Source organism: Piliocolobus tephrosceles, chromosome 1, assembly GCF_002776525.5.
Source record: "Piliocolobus tephrosceles isolate RC106 chromosome 1, ASM277652v3, whole genome shotgun sequence".
Taxonomy (NCBI): Eukaryota; Metazoa; Chordata; class Mammalia; order Primates; family Cercopithecidae; genus Piliocolobus; species Piliocolobus tephrosceles.
In genome coordinates, this window is record NC_045434.1 from 18393115 (window position 1) to 18403905 (window position 10791).

Here is a 10791-nt window from a genome sequence, read left to right on the forward strand (position 1 = left end):
TTTTCTCGTAATAAAGTTGTAAATTAAAACTACAAAACATACTATTTATCCTCCCATCAAACAGGTAAAAAAATCAAAATCTTGACAAAACATTCTATTGGCAAGACTACAAAAAAATAAATTAAAATAAAATAAAATAAAATAAGGACGACATCTGTGAACAGATATAGGGTAATATCCAGGATATTTTGTTAAATGAAAAAAGGAAGTTGCAGTAGGGTATATATCATCTGCTACATTTTCTGTGACAAAAAAGGGATGAGAAAACATACATGTAAGTGTTATAGCTCTTTTAGAACTTGTCTAGGTTTGCTGGTTTTCACTGGAAAATACTCCATGCGGAAAAGAAAAGATACATGTATCTGCGTATTTTGGCAAAACACACATACACACTCACGTACACAATAGTGGTAAACCAGAAAGCAATTGAATTGGTTACCTAGAAGGGGTGGGAGGGAAAAGTAGAAGGGATAGGAGAAGAATTGATGCTTCTTTGAGTGTACTGTTTTTCCAGGCTTAAATTTTGGAAACATGATAGTGTTCTCTATATTAAAAAAAAAACACAAAATAAAATCAAGAAAGCTGAGGGGAGAGGAATAAAAACTGAATTCAAACAGAAATATCTGAATCCCATTACATTATAAATGAATAATATACAGGTTAAAAAAATCAATATTCATAACTTTGTTTGCCAGCTATGTGCTGTCAGACTAGAACTGGAAAGAATTTTAAAACCCTTTATTTTTTTCATAGTGTTATGGGTATAGCAATTAAATTATTTTATGCATAGTATGCAATTGAGAAAATCAGAAAATACATTGTTTTGGGGAGCTAGGATTTTCACTATGGAAGAAGGGAGATATAGTATGGGATGGAAGAAGGCAAGAAAGATTCCTGTGGAGTAGATTTGGAATCAGATATAGCAGTATGAACTCATTATTTCATATACACACACATATCTATGCTCATATGTATGCATATTTAAATAAATGCACATATATATTTCCTAGATCTGTCCACTTCAAGGGCACTGATTAATAATATCCCAGTAGCAATGAGCACCCCTTGCACCCAGATCTTGGTTTCTAAATACCATTCTCCACTGTAAGATTTCACTGGAGAAATTATTGATTCCAGGACTGGAGTCTAGAGGGTATTAAATGAGCCTGGAACATCTTGTTGTACTAGAAAGTAAGGAAGCGCAGAAAGAGTGAGAGAGAGAGAAAGAGAGAAGCAGAGAGAGAGCACAATGTTAAAAGGACATAGGAGGCAGCTTGAAGGGGCCCCACTGACTAAATGTAAGACAATATATGCATCAAAATAAACACTGAATAAAGTAGAAATCTAGGTATACACAGTGATAATAAATAAATGGAAAAAAGGGAGAACTCTTTGAGTAGAATGCCAACTGATAGACATTCAGGGAAGAGTGGATCGCCATCTCACAACCATTGCAGTAAAGGTTTGTTTGGAGAAGACACCTCAATGGATGCTGAAGTGGTTAGGTGAGGAGTGTAATGAAAAGGAAGAGATTTATAAGGTCTTCAAATATCTTTCAACAGACATTTGTTAGTTGCATAATAGACATATTATTCATTGCTGGGTGTGGGTGGTGGTGGTGAGGGGGTTGGGGGAATTAGTAGCTGGTGGAGAAACAGGCAGCACCTTGGCCAGTTGACCAAAACTAGCATCACTCGTGAGGGTCAGATGGATATCCTGAGTCTGCAGAGACACTCTGCAGTGACAGCATCATGGTTTTTGTATCCTGGCCAAGGATGTATATAACCTGATTTGTGAATAAATATCAAGAAAACAAATTGGGGAATATTCTGTAAAATAAGTGGTTTGTATTTTTCAGAAATATCACTTTGTCTGTTGTGAAAGACAAAGAAAGAGTAAGGAAATGTCCCAGATTAATGAATCTAAAGAGATGTGATAACTAAATGCAATAAATCCCCTGGAGTGGAGAGTAAAAATACTGTGGAGAACATGAGTACGACAATGAACAAAACAGGACTATGAACTATAGAGTGGGTAATATCTTAGTCTGATATACCATGGTACAGTATGGTAAATAGTATAATGTCAAATTTTCTGATTTTGCTAACTGTGCTATAGTTGCATAGAAGAATGTTAGGAAAGATGATATTTATTAGGAAATATAAACTAAAGTATCAAGGGTTGGGGGGCATGACATACACAAGCTGCTTTCAAAAGATTCAAGAAAAATATAGACAGAGGATGATTTAAAAAAAGTGGCAAAATATTTTAAAATGACAAGTCTGGATAAAGGACATAGGTGAATTCTCTGCACTGTTTTTGCAACTTTTTTTGTACGTTCAAAATCGTTTTCTTTAAAAGTGGTTTTACTTGCAATGTGGTGACCCTGAAGTTTCATTCTGCTGATTAGGAAAAAGGCAGAAACCTGAAAACATTCCACTGCAACAACCACACAGCCCAAGCCTCCAAACAATACTACAACTTGCTTCCCTAGGCAGCTGGCATATATACATCCCCTCCTTGTCTTTCTTCTACCTTCGTTTACTTTCCTAACATATCTCCACAGACACTTTCAACCACTTGTGCATGATTTCTAGTGTTTACAGGTAAGTAGGAAACTCTGTATACATTGACTTGCCCTTTTGTCAGACCCTAGTACTGTTCAGCACCATGGCTGTCATTTATCAATGTAATATTTTCACGCCAGAAGCCCTTAGGGCTTTTTCCTGACTGTATAGTACAGTAAGAACACTACATATTTGTAGCAGCACATAAATATAGCTTCAGCATTTCTGCTGCCAATTCACTGTACCAGTTACTATTATCAGAGATGTCGGGAGCCCTGTACATTTTAATGATATATTGTGATTTTGCACAATAGAACCTTTCTTATAATCTGATTGTCCAATTTCCCTTTTTCTAAAATACTTTAAGGGAGGACAATACCCAATCAGGAGAAAAGGAGAAACAAAATTATGACTGCTTAAAAGGAACAAAATATTAAACACTGAAATTGGATAATTGGAAATCGTTTGCACACCCCTCCTACCAAACTGAAAGCACTTTTCTATGGAGGTTATTATAAAAAGAAGATGTTAAAGAGCTTGCCCAGGCCCTATCATACTGCCAGGAGCCACAGTGGGCTGTCTTTAATGAGAGGGAACATTTTGACGTTCTATCCTCAGTGAGCGGCTCTTAGTGACACTAAGCTCAAAATCCCCGCACCCAGCGGACAGTGTTAACCACCTGCTGCTGTCTTCCCAGAAATTGCTTGACTTGAATTGTGACTGAGAAATAGTTTATCAATGTGATTTAGGTTAAAGGAATCAATTGCCCTGAACATATAAACATTAATGATGTGCTTACCATATGCCAGGCACTGTTTGCGTATTATTTTATTAAATCTTCACAACAGTCCTATCAAGTAACTGCTCTCACTATTTCAGTTTTATAGCAGGGTACTGTTAAGTGCCTTGCCCAAGGCAGCTCAGCGAGTAGCAGAGTCAGGGAGAGTGAGTCACTAGGAGGCACTTGGCCACATGCTGGGTAAGGGGGGGTGCCCGGGGAGAAGGAATCTTCCCCATTAGGCAAGACAGCAGTTACCTGGATGGGGTGGGGCAGGAACGCAACCAAACACAGCATCATGGGGGCTTAGGGGATCCTGGGGACATTCTGCTGAGAGGCAGTCTTCTTGTGCCCACCTTCCCCACTGTGTACCCTCTCATCTCAGGCTCCCAGGGAATATGTCACGGTGCCGCCAGCCAGCACTCATAGCACTATGGCCTCTGCTGATGCCCCACCAGCCCAGGCTGTCCCCTAGTGAGCCTGAGAGTTGGGCCTAGGAAGGAGGAGGCCAGTGTCAGGAGTGCTAGGAAAGGAGACTCGTGGTTAAAGACACCCCCATAGCCCCAGACTTAAGGGCATGGGTGGACTTTAGTGAGTTCCATATATTCCTTCAGCCATAGGGGCTACGGGCACCTTGCCCTGTCCACATTCCACATAGATGATCTCCAGCCAGTGCTTTTCGTTCATGTACGCTCTTGTATCAGAGCCCTTTCCTCCCTTTGTCCTGGGGAAAGGAGCCAGTGGAACCCTCTTGGCCCCAGATGATACTTCCCTAACCCCAGCAATGCCCCTTCCCGTTTCCTACCCGTCCTGCCTGTGGTTGCTACCTTTAGGGTAAGCTTCTTCCCAAGAGGCCCCACAGCTCCTCCAGTAGCCGGTTCCTGGTATGCCTGCCCCTGCCCCTGCCCCCAGGTATATACGACTCTTGGGTTAACTTATCTCTGGCTCAGCTTAGACCCCTGCAGGTAGTTTACAAAGCACTTTCACATGCACGACCTTGAGGTCTCATGAGGTGTATATTACTCTGCTCATCTTAGAGGATGACAAACTGAGGCTCAGAAAACTCAGGCAACTTGTCCAAAACCATCCATGTAATTAGCCAATGGCAGGACCAAACACAGACCCAGCCGGTCATCTCCCTCAAGTTCACAGCCTCTCTCCACCGTCCCCCACCTTCAGCTGCAGAGTCCCCAAGACTGGTCCCACTGCACATAGATGTTCTGAGAAAGTCTCTCGTTTATTTATAGTTTATACTCCACTCACTTCCAAAGATAATTGGAGACATTTTACAGAAACCCACAAACACATATACATAAGATGTGCAGAGCTGTGTAGGCAGACCACGTAACTCATGAGGGATTTTCCATTCCCCCCTCCCCCTGCCAGATTGCAGATCTTGGAGAGCTTTTTAAAAATAAAATTTCTCGAGATTCCCATCCCAGACCTACTGAATCAGAACTGCCAAGAGTGGAACTGAATAGTGTATAGTGTTTCCATTTGCCAATGCAAGTAGACAAAGGAGAGTAGAAACAGGGATTTTAGAAAGAAACAGAGCAAGCATACACTGTGGAGCTGTGGGGTTAGAAACTCTAACAGCTATGTGGGGACTCACGGCAACCCTCAGAGTCCCAAAGCAACATCTCCCTGGCCCTGCTTGATGATGGACCTGGTCTACCCTAGAAACCATTCTGGGGGCCTGAACTTCCCTTTGTCATCCCAGAACCAGGATGCAACTCTTACGTGAACTGTACATCTTGACTATACCTGTAAATCCTAATGGATCTGTGGGGAACTAGGACTAGAATTCCACTTTGGAAAGCAAAGTCATTGTCTGATCAAAAGGCAAGCTTTTCCAATTTGAGAATAAATGAAGGGATATTAGATTATATTCTGGAGTTATTATTAATTTTTTTAGCTGTGATATTGCTATTGTGGTTACTTAGAAAAATGTCCTCATTCTTAGGAGCTATGTGCTGGAGTATTTATGGATAAAGTTCTTGATGTCTGCAACTTACTTTCAAATGACCCAGCAACGAAAGTATTTATATTGTAGAGAGTTATAAAAATATAGGCATAGATATAGCAAGAGATAAAAACAAATGTGGGGAAGCACTCGTTGTTGGATCCAGGTAGAGAGCATAACGGGGTTATTATTCTGTTTTTTCAACTTTTATGTATAACTTCAATTTTTCAAAATGAAAAGCTGGGAGAAAAAGAAAAAGAAAGAGCACATGAGGAAAATCTGGTGAATAATTGCAGTGCAAATCATAACAATTTTTATTGAAGAAAAGAAAAACCCAGACATTGTAGCCAGACAGAAACATCCGGCATGCTCAGCAGGCTGTCAATCAATCAGTTATTCAACAATTATTCAACAGGTGTTTATTACAGGTCTATGCTGGGCCTAGGGCTTCTACAAACAGTGAGGAAAAAAATAAAACCAAAAATGTACCCTATGGGTTCCTGTCCTTGAGCTGCTAATGATTAAATTCAGTCCCATGAAGATTTTTTGTCCTGGATATAATTCCTTGGGAGGTTTTTTTAAAGCACCCAAATTATAGCTCTGCTGGCAAGCAGGTTTCTTTACCAGGCAGATTATCTTTGTTAGAAACTTCTGAACCAGGAAGATAAATGATATAGGATTCTCCAGGATGTCAGAAAAGAGAGATTTTACTAAGAAAATCCTTAAATCAGATCCCAAATAGAGGCAACATAAAATGGTGCATTTGGAAGTCCTAGGGAGGGGAAGGGAGGGCAGAATTAGGTCATTGTTAAGGGTGAATGCTTGACCTTTGCAGAGGTGAGTGATAGAGGAGAGCCCTGGAGAGAGAGGGGCTCAAAAGAGGAGCTGGATGAGTCTGTAGACATGATGAGGATGGGCCATGAGAAAGGGATACCACCACAGCTTGTCCTCTTCAAGAAACAGGCAGTGAGCTGGAAACACAATGGGAAAGTCTCCATGAATCACCTCCTCCAGAAGGAGGCCAGGCCAGCTACAGGTCAGATTGACCAGCCTAATCATAACCTCAGAGGCATTTTTGCTTAAGAAGGTATGAGGAGGGAGAACATTTCTGCCATGTAGGTGATTGACAAGTCTTCAACCATTTATGAAACAACTGGAGATAAAAGGTTGAAAGTATAAACACCCATTGAGATAACAATCACCGATTCCACAAATATTTATTGAGTATTTACCTTGTGCCAAGCTCTATTCTAGATTACTACAGTGCACGGATGAAGAAGGCGAAGAACATCTCTGCTTTCAGAAAAAATCTCATACCTTCTAAGAGTGAGTATAGTGCACACAGTGCAGAGGGAGTCGGTTTCAATGCATCCATGAAGAAAAAGAGCAGTCTCCCAGGTCCAGCCACTCTGCAGGAGGTTGGGGAAGTGCGGAGGTGGAGAGGTGCGCCTTTCAGGGACCTGACAATGGTGCTGCTGAAGCTTAAGTTGGAAATGAGGAGGCTCTGCATGCCAAGAGCAAACTTCCCAGACTGCAGATTCTCCCCAAGACGGGTCTTGTTGACTTCAGAATGGGTAGAGACAAACCAAAACTGCGCACTGAAATATTTCTGACATGCAGCTGCAAGCTGGCAGCTCTGCTTAGAATGATTTATGAAGATGTTTTGTTTTTATTTTTGAGCATAGTCGATTTTGAATAAATGAGCCTTGCTCCTGAGGAATTTCTAATCAGCGTATCACTGTATAAACCAGCCTTTACCCTCAAGGAACTTATTTCCTTGTTTGACAAACAGAGCATGCATATGTGAAATAGATAGTAAGGCAATAAATAGAGTGGCAAATGCTGGATATGGACACTTAAGAGGTTAACAGAAAATTTAAGATGTAATATATATGACGGACAGCAAGCCAGGTTGCTATCAAAATCTCTTGGGGATTTCCAAATGATAAAAGGTTTATTGTCCTTAATCTCCTGCTGCATTGATCCAACTTTTAAATCAGGAGCTGCCCTCAATTGTTGTTGGGAGAAGTCAGAGAACGGACCCATCGGTGTGGGCTAGAGTTCCAAGGAAGGGTCGAGGGGAGGGTTTGAGTTGGGCTTTGGAGGATGGGTATGGTTCAGATATGAGGGTGAGCGTTCTGGGAGGTGTTCTCAACCACAGACAGCTGTGGTGGAGGAGGACAGGCCCTGGATCCCTGGCCGATGCAAATGGAGCTTGGCTCTCAGGCTGCTATACCTGAACTTGATCCAACAGCTAAGAGAGGGGTGGTGGGTTTTTTTAGAGCAATGGAGTGGTAGGATAAAAGCAACATTTTACAAGATTAATAGGTGATTTCAGGACCTGTTGAGGTAACGGGATGAGTCGATGCTCTGCAGCTGGATGGGGGTGGGGTGGATTTGAGCTCCAGTCAGGTCTCTGAGGGAGCAGGGAGGAGTCAAACAAGAGCTGGCTGGGAAGCAGCAGCAGCTGGACTTGAGTGGGAAGGTTTAGGCAGGAAAGGAGACTCATGGTTAAGGACGCCCCCATAGCCCCAGACTTAAGGAAATGGGTGGACTTTAGTGAGAAGTTCTATTTATTCCGTCAGCCATTCTCTATTAGGCGCTTGCTTTGTGCCAGGCACTGTTCTAGAAACTTGGGTTACATCAGGGAACAGAACAGACTTGGAGTTGGGCGTGGTGGCTCGCCTGTAATCCCAACACTTTGGGAGGCCAAGGTGGGTGGATCACCTGAGGTCAGGAGTTCAAGTCCAGCCTGGCCAACACAGTGAAAGCCCATCTCTACTAAATTAGCCGGGTATGGTGGTGCGCCCCTGTAATCCCAGCTACTCGGTAGGCCGAGGCATGAGAATCACTTGAACCTGGGAGGCAGAGGTTGCAGTGAGCTCAGGTCATGCCACTGCACTCCAGCCTGGGTGAGAGGGTGGACTCTGTCTCAAAAAAAAAAACCAGGCTAGGCACAGCGGCTCATGCCTGTAATCCCAGCACTTTGGGAGGCTGCGGTGGGTGGATCACCTGAGGTTGAGAGTTCAAGACCAGCCTGACCAACATGGAGAAACCCCATCTCTACTAAAAATACAAAATTAGCCAGGCGTGGTGGCGCATGCCTGTAATCCCAGCTACTGAGGAGGCTGAGGCAGGAGAATTGCTTGAACCCAGGTGGTAGAGGTTGCAGTGTGCCAAGATCATGCCATTGCACTCTAGCCTGGGCAACAAGAGCGAAACTCTGTCTCCAAAAACAAAACAAAATGAAACAAACAAACAAAAACAGACTTAGGTCCCTGCCCTCCTGGGGTTCCTATTGTAGCACAGTGGTGGATGGGGAAGGGAGGGACTGGCAGTAAGCATTCAACACAATGAGTAGATAGAGTAAATACAAATCGGCCCTTGAACCACTTGAGGTCTACTCATATGTGGATCTTCTGCCACCTCTGCCACCCTTGAGACGGCAAGAAGAACTTCTCTTTTCCTCCTTTACTTCAGCCTACTTAACGTGAAGACCATGAGGATGAAGAGCTTTATGACAATCCATTTCCAATTAATGAATAGGAAATGTATTTTCTCTTCCTTATGATTTTCTTAATATTTTCTTTTCTCTGACTTACTTTATTGTATGGACACAGTATATAAGACATATACATAATACGTGGTCATTGGTTGCATATGTTATCAGTAAATCTTCTAGTCAACAGTAGGCTATTAGTAGGTAAGTCTTGGGGGAGTCAAAGGTTACATGTGGATTTTTGACTGCGAAGGGGGTCAGTGCCCTAGCCCCCATGTTGTTCAAGGGTCCCCTGTAGTGTGTTAGAAGGTCACATGTACACTGCACACAAGGACAGGTGGAGCAGAGAAGGGGAGAGTGACAGTGAGTGTGGACTCATTGGCCACCCCGGATACGGTGAGGAGGGAATATCTGAGCCCAAACTAGAGGGAGGTGAGAGAATTAGCCAAGCAGGCACCTGGGAGAAGGGTCTTCCACGCAGGAGCTAGAGCAGCCAGGTGAAGTCTCCGAGGCTTGTCCAGCCTGCATGGTGAATTGAGAATAAGAAGGAAGAGGTCAGAGCTGGGTCAGAAGGTCACAGCAAGTTGGAGAATGTAGGATCCTGCAGGCTGCTCTCAGGATTGGCTTCTACTCGGAGTGGAGGCTTTTGGGCAGAAGAGCAAACGTATCTGATGCTGGCTGCTATGTTGAGTTTGATTATAGAAGGCAGTGGCAGAAGCAGTCTTTCGGACCTTTCAGGAAACTCTCCAGCCAGCTGGTAATCAGATCAGTGTGGGAGCAAGCAGAGGAGAAGAGCCAGCAGTGAGGGTGGAACCAGCAGGGTTTCCTGATGGGTGGGAGGTAGGGTTTAGGAGAAAGAAGGAAGTAAGGTTGGTTCCAAGATTTTTCCCTGAGCAATGAAAATTGGTGGCTGGCTGCCCTCAGCTCTATTACTTGTTCACAATTCTGGAGACTGGAAGTTCAAGATTGAGGTGTCAGCAGGGTTGGTTTCTCCTGAGGTCTCTCTCCTTGGCTTGCAGATGGCCCCCTGCAATGGTCCTTGGCTTGCAGATGGTCCTCCCTTGGAGTGCATCTCTGTCTTTGGCTTCTCTTCTTGCAAGGACAGCATTCATATGGCAGTAGTGTCTGCCCTAATGACCTCATTCTATTCTAATTTTTTTATCTCTTTAAAGGACATGTCTTCAAATACAGTTGCATTCTGAGGTCCTGGAGGTTAGGACATCAACACGTGAACTTTTGGGGGGAAACAGTTTAGCCCATAATATAGAGAGATGAGATTTTATCAGATTTCCTCCTGACATGGTAAAGCTAGAGGCAGAATAAAGCTGCAGTGAATGTGGGGCGGGTGCTAGAACTTCCCAGCAAATTACAGGTGAGGTCAGAAGCAGCCATGGTTAGGAATACAATAAACAGAATCCCCCTCCCTGCCACTTAAGCAAAACAGGGCAAGGACAGGAAAAGTGGTCAGATTCCAAAGGGCTGGTTCCCAGAACTGGGATCTCCACAAGAACCAGGTTCCCATGTGGCCTCTCAGAGCCTCCCGATCTCTTTTGCTTGGCTTCATGGCCATCTAAAACATCTGGTTTTCTCCACTAGAGCTTTTGACCTTGCACTGACAAGGTCAACCTTGGCCCTCCCAGGCCTGGTCTCAGGTGGCTTCTCACTCTCACCACCTAAAAGATTTTACGGACGATCCCTGAGGTTCAACTCCAGAATCCTAGGAACTGAAAATCTGCTTGGTGGAATCAAGGAAAATGCCTACCTCCGCTTCAAACAGTGAAGGCTTGGGGAGGTCAGTGGGGGACTGGATGGGAGAGCCGTGGAATGCAAATAGGGCAGAAGGGCCCATTTTAGATGCACTGCTGGAAGGTGAGGGCTGGGGCGAGGAGAACAGAGCAGAGCTGGGACCTTGAAGAGAGAGCCAGAAATCTCCACACAGAGAGCCAGTCCTCTCTCCTCCACAGAGAGCCAGTCCCTGTGGACA

The 10791-nt window shown here is 43.8% G+C and overlaps 1 non-coding gene across 1 annotated transcript; it reads left to right on the plus strand.

Moving 5' to 3' along the window:
• The first annotated feature begins 276 nt into the window (after nt 1–276).
• LOC111526236 lies at nt 277–335 on the plus strand. Its single transcript, XR_002726300.1, has one exon. It is a non-coding gene; the product is annotated as a U7 small nuclear RNA (small nuclear RNA).
• The last annotated feature ends 10456 nt before the right edge of the window (nt 336–10791 follow it).